Source organism: Odocoileus virginianus, chromosome 16 (assembly GCF_023699985.2).
Source record: "Odocoileus virginianus isolate 20LAN1187 ecotype Illinois chromosome 16, Ovbor_1.2, whole genome shotgun sequence".
Taxonomy (NCBI): domain Eukaryota; kingdom Metazoa; phylum Chordata; class Mammalia; order Artiodactyla; family Cervidae; genus Odocoileus; species Odocoileus virginianus.
This window is the reverse complement of record NC_069689.1, coordinates 52189581-52205729: the sequence shown is the minus strand read 5'-3', so window position 1 is coordinate 52205729 and position 16149 is coordinate 52189581. Positions and strand designations below refer to the sequence as shown.

Below are 16149 nucleotides of genomic sequence, written 5' to 3'. Positions count from 1 at the left end.
AGTTTGATCCCTGGGTCAGGAAGATCCCCTGGAGGAGAGCACAACAACCCACTCCAGTATTCTGCCTGGAGAATCCCCATGGACAGGGGAGCCTGGTGGGCTGCAGTCCATGGGGTCACAAAGAGTCGGACACGACTGAAGTGACTTAGCACACACCCATGGTGTTATATCGAATGCATGTATCCTATTTCATTTATTGTGTTTACACGCTAACTTGCTTTTAGTCGTGTCTGACTCTTCGACCCTGTGGGCTGTAGCCCACCAGGCTCCTCTGTCCATGGGATTCTCCAGGCAAGAATACTGGTGTGGGTTGCCATTTTGCCTTCAAGGGATCTTCCCAACCCAGGGATTGAATCTGCATCTCCTGTGTCTCCTGCATTGGCAGGCAGATTCTTTACCACTGAGCCACCTAGAAAGTCCTATTCATTTATCTGTGGAATGGATACTTGGGTTTCTTCCACTTTTTGGCTGTTGTGTGAATGGTGCTGCTATGAACATGTATGTACAAACATCTGTTTGAATTCTTGCTTTCAATGTTTCTTGAGTATATACTTTAAATGGTATTTTAAGACTATTTTCCAAATGTGTATTTCTAAAATACAAAAATACAATTGATTTTTGTATGTTGAAAATAAACTATTTAAAATATTATTACTTTTGATTACTTAGTGTTTTGCATCCCACTCCCCACTTACATTTGTACTTGTTTTGAGAAGGAAGGAGGCCTCAAACTAGTTAACTCTCAACTTTAACTGTTAGTTTTAGGCTTAGTGGAACAAAGCAGCTGAACCACCTGAAAGATCAAAAATCAGATATGTATTCAGCCAACTAGGCAAATGCCTCACTTGCTTTACCCAAGCCCCAGTCCTGTTTTATTTACTCCTTAACTAATTAGAATCTGGCCTCTGTTCCCCCAGCTGCAGTAGAAACTGACATTGTAAGATCCATTAAAAAAAAATCCTTGTTGTGACATTTTTTCAGTGAATATTCCTTTCACTCTCTGTTTTAGTTGATATTTTTTGAAAGTTTCAAAGAAGTAAGACATATTACTATTCCCAAAAAAGTTACTGTACTTATACCTAAACCTATTCCTGGAATGTCATCTTGTTTCATTCTCTGTTTGACTTTATATTTTATTTTATTGAAGTATAGTTGATTTACAATATTAGTTTCAGGTGTACAACATAGTGGATCTGTATTTTTGTAGATTATACTCCATTTGAAGTTATAAAGCAGTGGCTATATTCACTGTACTATATGTCCTTTTAGTTCATTTCCTTTATACATAGTACTTTGTACAGGCTTCCCTGGTGGTTCAGTGGTAAAGAATCTGCCTGCAATGCAGGAGCCACAGGAGATGTGGGTTCAATCCCTGGGTTGGGAAGATACCCTGGAGGAGGGCATGGCAAACCACGCCAGTATTTTTGCCTGGAGAATCCCATGGACAGTGGATCCTGGTGGGCTACAGTCCATGAGGTCACAAAGGATTGGACATGACTAAAGGAACTTAGCATGCACTCACTTTGTACATCTTAATTCTATACCCCTATCTTGCCCCTCCCCTCATTTCTCTCCCTACTGGTGACCACTTCTTTGTTCTCTATACCTCTTTAATAGTATTTTTTCAGAATTTTTGTTGTTGTTCACTACTTTTAAAGTCTTTATTGAATTTGTTGCAATATTACTTCTGCTTTGTGTTTAGGTTTTTTGGACAGGAGGCATGTGGTATCTTACCTCATACCAGGGACCAAACCTGCACCCCTTCCATTGGAAGGAAAAGTCTTAACCACTGGACCACCAGGGAAGTCTTCTCTTTATTATTTGAATAACACTTCTGTACTTCCTAAAATTATAGCAATTCTTAATTAAAAACTTTCCCAAGGTTATAGTATTCTTACCCAAACCAAAGAGAAAATGAACAGTTTAGGCAGCCAAGTTCACAGGATCCCATTAATCAGCTGATTCTTGCTTATGGCATAAACCCAGGTTTTTTCCACCAAGCATGTTCAAAACAAAGCCATGGACATCAGGCTGAAACTTTCATCTTGAGATAATATTCTCTTTGAACATCAATGAGGAAAACAATTTAGGTTCATAGTTTTCTTCTTTTCTTGCGGATTTTAGTTTGTAGTAGCCTGGAATTTCCCCACTAAATGTTGAAATCTTTCTTGGCTAGCATGACATAGCTCATTGTCCTGTTATTATGATAACCTGGTCTCTCAGCATTATTTACAGTGTATAGATGCCATACTAGTGCCTCATAGTTCATAGAGGCCTCTAGGAGCTTTATCTCCCAGGAAAGGTAGTATTAAGGCTGTGCAATGAGTGCTCTTTTTAAGACACTTAGCCTTTTCTCATCATCCTGGAACAGTTTGAAGCTCCTTTCTGCATAGTTACTGCGTGTGAGCACCGTGCCGAGTCCCTAAACATCTTGGTTCTGTACATTTTCCCAAGGTGATTTGGTAACTCACAGTTCCCTGTATTTCTCCTTCTCTACTTATACAGATAGATATTAAGTTCATATCTCTATTTTAAAGGCAAATAGAGTTAATAGAAGAAATACAATATCAATTTATGTTAACCTCTTTTCATTACAATTAATAAAAAATTCGGTCCCTTTATAGCCAAACTTCTACATTCATCCTAATTTCCTTTAGTGTACTTTATATTAATTTTTTCTTAATATCATATGAAATTATAATTCATCATAAATGAACTTGCTCAAACTCACCATATTTCAAGTAATCACAATTATTGTACCCTTTTTGACATTCAAGTTTCAGTTTGGCCAGTGGGAGACCTCTAAGCTAGCTCTTTTGTCTTTTCAGCACTGTCCCTTGCATCTCTGCTCTCTGGTGACATGTGGTATTTCAGGTCCATTCTACTCTGTGTGTGCATGTGTACATACGCCAGGAGTGCTAGTTTCCTCCACTGAAGTATCAGAAATCCAAATCTGGGCATTTAGAAGGTTCATGTGGAAATAAGCAGTGAACCAACTGACACTGCTGTTGAGACCCTTCTAGAAGGAAAAATACTGCTGTTTAACACCCTGAGTTCACATTGCCTTTTTTTTCTAATGTCATTGACATAATTAAGCCACTGAACTTGATTCATATCATGAGGATTTATCGATAGCCTCTAAGACCTCCTAATATATTGCTGCAGCCCGTGACCTCAGCTTGAACCTTGTGTCTTTCATAGCTCCAGCCACAGTATGGCTTTGGCACTTGTCTTTGCGTCACGCTGACAGTCCAGGACTCTGAGCACTTGATCTCTGTACCTCGTGGCCCTTAGCTCACTGATTTCCAGTCTCATCCCAGATGACGCCTCGGCCGCTGGGAGATGAGCCTAAGTGTTTCTTGCCCCTGGATGGTGGATTTTCTGCTGTTCGAAGAAAGGCTTGGCTTCACTCATCGTGAAGCCTCTTCTCTGTTGGAGGACACCACATTTCTCTTTGTCCATATTTCCACACCACTTCTGTACCTGTCCCTGCAATTTCCAGCCATTGACATCCAACATGTTTTACTACAGGAAGAAACCTGTGGTCTCTGGATAGTCTCCCTGATGACAACATCGAAAGGACAGAAGCACTCTTTTCTGTCACAATCTGGTTACTATACTTCCTTCGAGAAATCTTACATTTTTCACAAGGAGGATCCTCCTTGACTGGTGAATCCAGACTTTTCTGATCCCTCTGTTCAAAGGATGCAGAGCTCCACAAGCATGTGTTCTGGCAACATCCTTGGGCTGGGTGGGAGTAGGAGCCACACCACCTTGTGAGCTGGGCCAAGTATATATACCCTCTCAGCTTTACACTTTGGAAGGGGGCTCTGGGATAGGGAATGAGAGAATGCTTGCTTAGGGAAATAAGAGCTAGAAAGCAGAGAACAATAAAAGGACTTATATATGATCTCTTATTCAAAAGAACGTCGGCAGGATGGAGCCTGGTTTTGGCAGCAGGCTGGGTTTCACTTTATGGCTTTGATCTAGAACAGAGTGCATAAGAAACGTCAATTTGCTGGAGGTTTCCCATTAAACGAGGCAATTTGGGTCCAGAAATAATAGTGTATACGTTTTTAAAATATAGGTAAATTTTCTTTTAAATTACAATCCTAACGCATGTTTATGTTTTAAATTGGTAACTCAGAATGTATGTGAAGGTAAAACCTGCCGTTTATGAGCAAGGCTCAGTGCTAGGCCCTTGACATTAATAACTCTTCCAGTATTCCTAAATACATGCTGGGGCAGGCGCTATGGTGCTAGTGCTCTGTGTTCAGTATTTCTGCCTTCTCATCATTTTTTTTAACTTTAAAAGTTAAAGTTTATATTAGAGTATAGCCGATTAACGATTTTGTGATAGTTTCAAGTGGACAGAAGAGACTCAGCCATACATATACATGTATCCATTCTCCCCTAAACTCCCCTCCTTCTTGTAATGTTTTATGAAGGATAACTTTTAAGTGGCTGGCCAGTCACCTATTAATGAACACATACAATTTTTCAGTACTATAAATAATTACTCAGTGTATGTTTGTGCTCAGTCGTTCAGCCATGTCTGACTCTTTGAGGCCCCATGGGCTGTAGCCCACCAGGCTCCTTTGCCCATGACATTTCCCAGGCAAGAATACTGGAGTGGGGTGTCATTTCCTACTCCAGGGGGATCTTTCCCACCCAGGGATCAAACCAACGTCTCTTATTATTCAATACATATTAAAAAGTGAAGCATTGTATTTCTATGTCTGTCTGTGTTTCTCTTTTCTTAAGCTACGTTCACTGGAAGGGGCTTGCTGAGCCAGGGGAAGGGACCAGTTTGAGTACTTAGGTTGTTGTGTTGTTTAGTCACCTAGTCATGGCCAGCTCTTTCGCAATCCTGTAACCCGCCAGGAGCCTCTGTCCATGGGATTTCCCAGGCAAGAATACTGCAATGGGATGCTATTTCCTTCTCTAGGGGATCTTCCCAACCCAGAGATCAAACCACTGAGCCACCTGAGCAGCTCTGAGTACCTAGGTAGATATCACCAAAGAGTTTTGTACTAATACAAATTCTTACCTCTTCCAGATATTTATTATGGAAATTTCTGTCAAACTTTTACCAGCACAGAAAAAAAATTTTTTTTAATGTTTTGCCAGTTTAGTGGGTGAATAAAATACAGATATTATTTTAATTAGCATTTGATTAGTTATGAGTGTGAATATTTTTACATGTTTATAAGATTTTGTATTTCTTTAAAATTTCTGTGATCTTTTGTTTTAATGATATTTTGTTTTATATTTTGTTTCTTTTCGTTTCTTTTCTTTATTTCTTTTGTTTTAATGATATTATCCTCTGCCCTGTTGCTAAATTACTTCTCCCAAGTTGTAATTTTATTATTGTGAATTATGTTTCTTGACATAGAGGAGTTCTAATTGTGTAATGGCAAAATCTACTTAGCTTTTCTTTTGTACTTACTTCCATTGCTCTTTTACTTAGAATGTCTTTCTCTCTCCAGATATCTGATAATTACTTACTTATGTTTTTGTCTGTGTATAGTTCTTTAATCCATCTCTTTCCGTTGTTTTTGTTTTGGGCTCCTGTATGGTGAGGATATTATTTGAGTTAGTCAATTTTTCTCAACTATTTGATGAATAACCTCTCCCATTTTTTGTTGTGCTTTCTTTACTAAGCTGGAGTATATACTAGAGTCTATTTTAAGGCTGATTGCTCCATTTTATCAACCTGTCAATTCTCGAACTAGTACCATACTGCTTTGTTTGATGTTGCTTGCAATATGTTTTAATTCCTAGCTGGACAAGCCTCCTTAACCTAGTGCCCAGTTTTCCTATTTTAATGTATTCTTAATTTTTTACTTGTTATTCCTATGAATGAACTTTAGAATCACTATGTCATTAAGAAAGATAACATTGCTTATTTTTTTGTTTTCATCATGTCACTGGATATTTAACCTAAATATTGTCATCACAAAACCATGATAGTATTTATTGTTCTTTTGTGCCATTTTTGTCTGTTTTATATAGTGCTACACTGACTTAAGTCTCTTGAGAGTCCCTTGGACTGCAAGGAGATCCAACCAGTCCATCCTAAAGGAGATCAGTCCTGGGTGTTCATTGGAAGGACTAATGCTAAAACTGAAACTCCAATACTTTGGCCACCTGATGTGAAGAGTTGACTCACTGGAAAAGACCCTGATGCTGGGAGGGATTGGGGGCAGGAGGAGAAGGGGACGGCAGAGGATGAGATGGCTGGATGGCATCACTGACTCGATGGACATGAGTTTGAGTAAACTCCGGGAGTTGGTGATGGACAAGGAGGCCTGGTGTGCTGTGATTCATGGGGTCGCAAAGAGTCAGACACGACTGAGCGACTGAACTGAGAACTGATGTTCTCAGCTTTTGTTTTTATATTTGGAAAACTTATATAATAGGAAATTATCTGTTTTTGTGAAAGTCTAAAAGTTATCACTAGTGAAATTTGCAGATAGTGAGATATCTTCAGAGGTCTTAGAGTTAGGTAAAATTTGCCATAAAAATAATCATTTAATTCATTTTATCAAATTGATTAGCATGGTATTTTAAAATAACATTTTCATACTTATTAAAATCTTCATGTTTTTATTTTTGTTTCTTTTCTACTTTTAAATTTTGTTTTTTCTCTTTACTTTTCATGTGTTCCCAAGTTGTGTTAAAACAAAAAGCAGTTCTTGAATTTGTGTTTCAACTTTACTATTTCTATTTTTAAAAATTTGTTCAATTTTCTATGCTTGCCTTTAGAAATTTTTTTCTTCTGTTTTCCTTGGTTTTGTCTTAAATACATTTTAATTATTTATAGTACAAGTCCTTTGAAATGTATATGCTTTGTCTACTTGTTTTTTCAAAAACTAGTCATTCTGTAAATGGCTCACATGAAATGTGTTCTGTCCATTTCCTCTTATACATCTTTACTTTATATATCTGTTGCATAAACTATATATTCTTCGATATCTTCATTGAAGGATGAACATTTTTATGTACTCTTTGACTCTTTTGATATAATTTGGACTTGTATGCATTCTTGTATAAATTTTATAATACTACCTCTATTTTTATTTTATTTCAATTTTTCTAATAAATCTTTATTCATTTAAAAAATTTTAACCTATTTGTGTCCTTCTGTTTTGGATGTTTTTTATTATTAAGTCACAGCTGGATCTTTCTTAACCCATCTTGAAGTCTTCACTTCATTTGTGCCCGACTCTGGGCAACCCTATGGACTGTAGCCCACCACACTTCTCTGTCCTTGGGATTTCCCAGGCTTAAATACTGGAGTGGGTTGTCATTCCCTCCTCCGGGGGATCTTTCCAATCCAGGGATCAAACCCAGGTCTCCTGCATTGCAAGCAGATTCTTTACCACTGAGTCACCAGGAAAGCCCCCAGTATTTTAAAACAAGAGGTTAAATCATTTAAATTTATTGTTACACATCTCCATGAACCCATCCTGGATAATCACGTGGGATATCTGGGGGTTTTGCTCAGGCAGGGTTCCCGGGAACTGAATCTAAACAGCGACACGAGAAACAGCTGCAGGCCTGAAAACAAAGACAAACTCACCCTTGGTCATGGGCGAGTTCATTTTGCAAAGGACCATTCTAAATGTCACGTCTGTGCAATCGATCAGAACAGGAACCAAATCAAAGATGGTTGAAAGACCAGACACAAGTGAGGAGTGGGTTCAGAAAACAGGGCTAGGAGAGCTTCGCTGAGGAGGAACACCTGGCAGACTCAAGCATCCTCAATCCTTTCCTGGAAGTGATAATGAAAACAAACACCACGTTAATACCCATGAACAACAACTCAATTTATTTTTTTTAACCTCAAGGTCCATCCCGAGAGCATGGGCTATAGCAGATGCAGATGGAAGGAGACAGCACCACCAGATCCCAGAGGGGCCTGAGTTGGGGGTCAGTATAATTAGATGTTCTTCTTAAACTTGCTGTTGATGTAGGGCACCCAGCCCAGAATCAGTTGCCAGGCAGTGCCCCATGCTAACCCCACAGTGCCCACTGCACCCCACATGCCTACAGTGGGGATCCAACTTCCAGCCAGCTCCCAGGAGTGTGGTCCCAGAAACCTGCTCAGGATCTCAGCACCGTCCCAACTCAGGGTGATCCAGTCCCTGCTGGCCCAGATGGCAGCAACTCACTTTTTCAATTCATGCTTAGGCTAAGTATTGGATTAATTTTTTTCTTTTCAAAAACATTTTGTATTGGAGTACAGTTGATTTATAATACAATGTTGTGTTTGTTTCAGACATACAGTAAAGTGAATCAGTTATGAATATACATATATCCACTCTTTTTTAGATCCTCTTCCCATACAGGCCATTAAAGGTAACTGAGCAGAGTGCCCTGTGCTATAAGTAGGTCCTCATTAGTTACCTATTTTCTATATATGACCTATTAACATTCTGAGGATCATTTGTTACTGCAGTTAGCCCTCTTGACTAACACTGAGAGCAAGAAGGCATTTGGTAAAATTCAGTATCTACTGCTAATTAAAAACTTGTCAAATGGAACAGGGTTCTTTATTAACTTGTTAAAAATATCTACCTCATATCAAATGCCAACATTGTTCTCTTTTATTATTGGAGGGTAATTGCTTTATAGTGTTGTGGTGATCTCTGCTGTACATCGAGGATCAGTCATAAATATAAATATCTGTATCTCTCCCCTCCCTCCTAAGCATCCCTCCTGCCCCCGTTCCACCACACTAGGTCGTCACAGAGCATCAGGCTTGACTCCCTATGTTAACCGCAACCTCCTGCTAATTATCTGTTTTACATATGATAGTGTATATATGTCAATGCTACTTTCTTGACTTATCCTACCCTCTCCTTCCCCCGCTGTGTCCACCAGACTGTTCTCTATGTCTGCATCTCCATTTCTTCTCCATAAATAGGTGCGTCAGGATCATTTTTCTAGATTCCATATATATGTATTAATACATGATATTTGTTTTTCTCTTTCTGACTTATTTCACTCTGTATAACAAGCTCTAGGCTCATCCCCCTCAATCCAACTGATTCAAATGCATTCCTTTTATGACTGAGTAATATTCCATTGTGTATATGTACTACATCTTTATCCACTCAACTGTCGATGGACATCTAGGTTGCTTCCATTTCCTGGCTTTTGTAAACAGTGCTTCAGTGAACATTGGGGTTCATGTGTCTTTTAGAATTGTGACTTTCTCAGGGTATATGCCCAGTCATGAGACTGCTGAGTCATATGGTAGTTTTATTCCTAGTTTGGTAAGGAATTTCTTAATATATTTCTTTAGACAAAGATTTCCTATTAACCCCACAACTACCCTGTGAAATATGTATTTTATTCCAATTTTAAAGATAGGAAAAGAGAGGCTCTGAGTAGGTGGGTAAATTTTCAGGACCAACATTAGTAAACTGTAGAACCATTTTCAGAAACCAGGTTTTCCTGCCTCAAAAGCCCATGATTTGAACCACTGTGAAATTTCATTTTCTTCCCAAATTACATTTTTCTTGGTTTTTATTTTCCCCATTTTTATAAGTGTATATTCTTTTGAATTCTCCTACTTTGGTTTTTCAAAATCACACTTTAATGTATAGGTTCTCTAATTATCAAATTCATGAATAATATAATAATTTAATTCATTCCTCTATAAGATGAGGAATCTAGTACCCTTCTAATTCCCCACATACCCTTCTTTCCCACATTCATTGCCAATATCATTTGGAATTATAAACCTATTTATTATTAGTTTTATTTTTAGTTATTTTAAGAAGTAACTACAACAACAAAAACTTCCCATCTGTGCTGATATTCTACCATCTGTGCTGATATTCTATATACAGCATTAAAAAAAAACTTAATTCTATACATTTAGCTTGGACTGTTACAATATTTTTGAACCCACTTTTGATATTCTTGATTTTTTTTTTGTCCTTAAGTAATATTTATTCCATTTGAACCTATCTTTCGGTAAATTTTTCAAAAAAGGGGCATGGGTGGTATCTTTTCTGAGCCCCTGATTAGAATAACTAAGAATGTCTTTTTCGTTTTCTTTAAAGATTAACATTTCAGCTTGAGTCATAAGCATTTTCTCTTAGTACCATTTAGACTTCTCTCCATTATCATCTGCCATCAGTCGTGTGATGCATTCTCAAATCATCCTGTTTTCATTTGATGATAAGTGAGTTTAATGTTTTGTCTAGATAGTTGAAGATTAAAAAAAAACAACCCTTCATATTCAAAGAAATTTGCTAGATTATATCAAATTGTGCATCTTTCTTCATTAATTTTGCCTGGAAATGGTGCGCTATTTTAAATTGTATATTCAGCTTCTTTTCTCAGCTTGAAAAGTTTTCTTCCATCATTATTTTTCTTCAGTGTTGCAGCAACATCATTTATTTTAGTTATATCTTCCTCAAGGTGGTCCTTCTTATCCATATATTAAGTCTTTATTTACTTTTCATCAATGGAATTACCCATTCTTTCTCTCATCTTGTTTTTTTCTCTACATTGATAGAAACCTTCTCGAGCTTGATTCTGTATCATTTGTTTTGGGTTTTCTGCAATTTCAATTCTGATCTTCAAAATCAGATTTCAATCCCACAACTTTAGGTTTCAGTTCAGTCAGTCAGTTCAGTCGCTCAGTCGTGTCCGACTCTTTGCAACCCCATGAATCGCAGCACACCAGGCCTCCCTGTTCATCACCAACTCCTGGAGTTTACTCAAACTCATGCCTATTGAGTCGGCGATGACATCCAGCCATCTCATCCTCTGTCGTCCCCTTCTCCTCCTGCCCCCAATCCCTCCCAGCATCAGGGTCTTTTCCAATGAGTCAACTCTTGCCATGAGGTGACCAAAGTCCTGGAGTGTCAGCTTCAGCATCAGTCCTTCCAATGAGCGAACACCCAGGACTGATCTCCTTTAGGATGGACTGGTTGGATCTCCTTGCAGTCCAAGGGACTCTCAAGAGTCTTCTCCAACACCACAGTGCAAAAGCATCAATTCTTCGGCACTCAGCTTTCTTCACAGTCCAACTCTCACATCCATACATGACCACTGGAAAAACCATAGCCTTGACCAGATGGACATTTGCTGGCAAAGTAACGTCTCTGCTTTTTAATATGCTATCTAGGTTGGTCATCACTTTCCTTCCAAGGAGTAAGCGTCTTTTAATTTTATGTGAATCCAAATCTTATCTGTCAGTTTCCTTCCCAAACTCCTTTAGAATCTGAAACATCTAGCAGGGCAGGGTTACTTTTTCTTCTGTTTTCACCTGTTTGTTCTCTTCCCGGTACTAGTTACTGACCACGTGGGTCCTGGCTCTTCTGGGGGTAGAACTATGGAGATGAAAGACACTGATCAGAGTCTGGACAGGGAGAAGGGCGGTGAGTGTCCTCAGCAATGGGATAAATGCTAGAGCAGAGGCTGGCATAGGCGTAATGGGATGTAATGGGATGTAGGCAGTGGGGGAGTTGGCATGAGGTAGTAGGGAGAAGGTAATCGTAAGGACTTCCTGGAGGAGGTGATACTTTACATGCATCTTAAGGTACTAGTAGGTGTGAGCTGAAGAAAGGGGAGGTAAGGGCAGAGGAAAGAGCAGGTGTAAAAGGAGGAGGAGAAAGCAGGGTGATCCCAAGGAATCACAGTTAGTTAATTCTGGCCAGATTACAGGGTGAGAGCCCAGGGCTGGGGAGAGGGTTACAGTATTGTTTTTTTTTAGCTTGCTAGGTCAGCCATAACAAGATATCACAGACTGGGGTGGGGGGGGGGCATAACAACAGAAATGTATTTTCTTCCAGTTCTGGAGACTGGAAGTCTGAGATCAAGGTGTCCAGAGATTTGCTTTTCTCTGAGGCCTCTCTCTTGACTGGCAGATCCCATTGCGCTGTGTTTTCTGTGTCCTTAGCTCTTTTTCTTATAAAGACACTAGTCCTATTGGATCTGGACCCACCGATATGACTTCACTGAGCCTTAATTACCTCCCTGGTGGCCCTGCCTTCAAACAGGGTCACAGTTTGAGATAATGAGGGGCTTAGGACATCGACATACAAATCTGAAGAGGAAGGCAACCAATCAGCCAGTGGCAGGCAGAGACTGGGCAGCCTTCTTGTTCGGTGTATCGCACCCTGAGCCCCCCTTACCTGTCACTCCACAGTGGAGAAGAATGCCCCACAGGAGCTAGACAGGCTTTCGGAAGGAAGCCAGGCTGTGGGGAGGACCCTAACCTAAGGTGGGGTGCTCCTCCTCTCAAAGGTTTATAATAGTTTCTCTCTATATTCTCATCTGTACCTAATTTCACACTCTCCATTTAGGCACCTGAACCTTGTGGATTCCCTTTCATGGTCTTAGTCTGTCCTCTACTTAGATCAGTCTGAGAGTTAATGCATTGCATTGCGCTGTGCCTGCCAGGGGTATGCAGGCTCAGAGCCCACCGCCCCTCAGGAAGGTGGGCAGCTGTGGCCACTTTCTGCCAGGCTTAGAGTCCGTGAGACTCTTGCCATGATAGTAACCTCTGAGTCTCCAGCGTCCGTGGCTGGAGATGCTGTGGTGCCTTGCAGACATTTTCGGTGCTGGCTGATTCCATTTGCCTACAGTTGCTGTCAGTACCCAGCCTTAGAATACTGCTATAAAGATTGGCATGCATTGTTCAGAGGTGAGGAGCAGAGCCGAGATATTCCTTTTCTGAGAAGGATAAGTAAAAGCGTGGTATCAGTGAAAGGGGCTGAGGGGGGGCACTTCCTGTTGCAAGAAGGACGTGCCCTGGTGGGCTGGAGAAGTGGGTCCCTGGGGAGAGTACCTGGAAGGAAGCTTGACTGGCAACCTGGACCCCTTCTGGGTTATTTTCCTGTTCCAATCAAAAATATCAAGGTTCTTGGCAGGAGGTCTGTTAGACCCTGAGCAAGAAAATTTCCTTTATTTTTAAAGTAAGATACTCTCTCCACCCTTAAGAAGCTAATGGTTTATTTGCATAAACACATTCTATTTACATAAATATCAATTTGTTGTTGTATCCAGTCACCAAGTCATATTCGACTCTCTGAGACCCCATAAACTGCAAGCACACCAGGCTCCCTTGTCCTTCAGTATCTCCCAAAGTTTGCTCAAATTCATGTCCATTGAATCCGTGGTGCTATTGAGCCACCTCATTCTCTGCTGTCCTCTTTTTCTGCTCTCAGTCTTTCTCAACATCAGGGTCTTTTCCAGGGAGTTGGCTCTTCACATCCAGTGACCAAAATATTGGAGCCTCAGCTTCAGCATCAGTCCTTCCAGTGAATAATCAGGATTGATTTCCTTTAGGATGGACTAGTTTGATCTCCTTGCAGTCCAAGGGACTCTCAAGAGTCTTTTCTAGCACCACAATTTAAAGGCATCAATTCTTGAGTGTTCAACTTTCTTTATGGTCCAATTCTCACATCTGTATATGACTACTGGAAAAACCATTGCTTTAACTATATAGAAATATCAATGAAAGTGAAAGTCGCTCAGTTGTGTCCCACTCTTTGAGACCTCATGGACTGGGGCCTGCCAGGCTCCTCTGTCCATGGGATTCTCCAGGCCAGAATACTGGAGTGGGTAGTCATTCCCTCCTCTAGGGGATCTTTACAACCTACAGATCGAACCCAGGTCTCCTGCATTGCAGGCAGACTCTTTACCATCTGAGCCACCAGGGAAGCCCCAGAAATATCAATAGAAGGTAGCAAATGGTGAGCTCTCTAGATACACTAATGTTGGTACATGCTGCTTTTATTCCTTCTCCTTTATCACAAACCTCATTTTCCATAAATATAACATTTCTAAAAAACATATTTTCTCATACCTATTCTTCATTAGCTTTGTTTTCTCCTGTTTCTCCACTTGAATTTTGCATTTGTTTTTTAAATTGCATCCACATTAATGCTTATCCTTTTTACTTCTTAGTTGAGTTTAAGATATATTCAAATTAAGACATGTAATTAAAAATACAGAACTGTGGGTATAGAAAGCAGCAAACACAAGCTATATAGTAGAAAGGCATATGGATAAAGCTAATTGGAAAGTGGAGGTGGGGAGAGAAAAACCCTGAAGAAGACAAAATAAGCTTCAGCTCAGCCCAAATATTACTTTCAGGCCAAAGAAGTTGGCCCAGCCCCAATTCTATCCTTGGTTTGACACAATACATGATTGGTGTATTTTCAGAAAAAGAAAAGAAAAATCCATCCATAGGGTGAGTATCTAAGCATCTATTTTCCATTCCAGTGACAATCAGAAATCATTCTTTGCATTTATTTTTCAACTTTGTATTTGCCTGTGGACAAAATTGAAGTTGGCAAAAGACAGTTCATGTGAATTACTTGAACAACAGTTTCTCATTGTGTTGAATTACACTGAGGCTGCTTGCTGTGAAATCTTGCCACAGTCCAGTAACAGTGGAAGATATTGTCATTTTTTTTCCCCATGCCCATGAAGTTAACCCACTTCTCTCCTACAGGAATGAATTGATGGTGCTTTTTAAAGCAGGAGAGAAAAGCTCTCCAAGTTTGACTCACTAAGCATATACATGCAGCTTCTTAATATTTTAGGAATAAAAAGTCAGTTTATCTTCCCATGTCACTCAATCTTCTTTATGCTTCCCTAGGTCAGATTTCCAGAGTACATGGCAACATCTCAATGTTTGGAATACTTCTAATAGTCAGCGAAGTAAGGGCTTATGGGATCAGAGCCTCAGCTAGCAAGATTTTTATCTAACTCTGAAAAATCAGACTTTCCTGGTAATCCAGTTGTTATGACTCTGCTTCAAATCCAGGGGGCTTGGGTTCAATCCCTGACTGGGGAACTAACATTCCACATGCCATGGAGCATTGCCAAAAATTAAAAACTTTAAAGAAAAAAAATTGCCTAGTCCCAGGAAGGAGTTGATAGGCTAAAATAATCCCAAGGGTTCTACAGTCATTCACACTCATACTGCATGCATGTGTGGTCAATTGTCTTTGTGTGGTCTGACTCTCTAAGACCCCGTGGACCATAGCCCACCAGGCTCCTCTGTCCATGGAAGTCTCCAGGCAAGAATACTGGAGCGGGTTGCCATTTCCTTCTCCAGAGGATCTTCCCCACCCAGGGATTAAGTCCAAGCCTCCTGTGTCTCCTGCATTGGCAGGCAGGTTCTTTACCACTGAGCAACCTGGAAAGCCCCATTCACGGTGACCAGTTCTAAACCCATCATCCACCACTAGGGCGGCAGATAAATGAAAAAGGCTCCAGCCTAGAAATGGTGGCTACATCATTCTTCCAAGGCCACAATCAAGGTCGCCCAGTTGGTGGATGGGGTTTAAACTAATGTTTTGCTCATGACACAATGGTCAACTGTCCACTTCAGAAGCTGGTTGGAGGAGGCACCCCAGATCATAGGAAGCTAAAATTTTTTCTTAGTCTCATTCCCCCTCCTCCTTGGTGCTGCCCCAATTTAGGGTGGGAAATATGGCTTTTAATTCCTGCCACTAGCTAGTCATGAGCTCCCAAAGTCACGTGCTGCTTCCTCTCCATGAGTAAAATGGGGTTAATAAAGATCTGCTCTCCATGCCGTGAGAGTTGAGTGAGACACAGGACCTCACAGCACTCACGTGCTCCACAGATAAGAAGACAGTTACCCTGAATATTCACTGGAAGGACTACGCTGAAGCTCCAATAATATGGCCTCTCAATGCAAAGAGCTGACTCATTGGAGAAGACCCTGATGCTGGGAAAGATAGAAGGCAGGAGGAGCAGGGGGCGACAGAGGATGAGATGGTTGGATAGCATCACTGACTCAGTGGACATGAATTTGAACAAACTTCCTTCTTTCTGACTGGCGTGGGGCTAACTGATACTGTGCAGGGCCTGTGGGGCACCTGGGCACAAAGACTTTCTGTGTCCCCCATTTCTTTGATTACAGGAAACAGCTTTCATTCAGCCACTATGACATTCTTTGAGTTCCAAGGGACAGATTCAAGCAGTTGCTAATTAGGGAAGGGAGGGGATGCAAGACCAGGGAGAAAGTCCAGAGCAGCCTTGGGATGAGATCCTATTTCCACATCGAGGGATACACAGATTTGAGCTTCCCTGGTGGCTTAGATGGTAAAGAATCTGCCTGCAACGTAGGAGACCTGGGTTTGA

General features: G+C 40.4%; 1 pseudogene; it reads right to left on the bottom strand.

Annotated features, from left to right (window-relative positions):
- Window positions 1-7541: 7541 nt before the first annotated feature.
- LOC139038642 (cytochrome b-c1 complex subunit 10 pseudogene) lies at window positions 7542-9729 on the bottom strand (annotated as a pseudogene).
- Between the last annotated feature and the right edge of the window lie 6420 nt (window positions 9730-16149).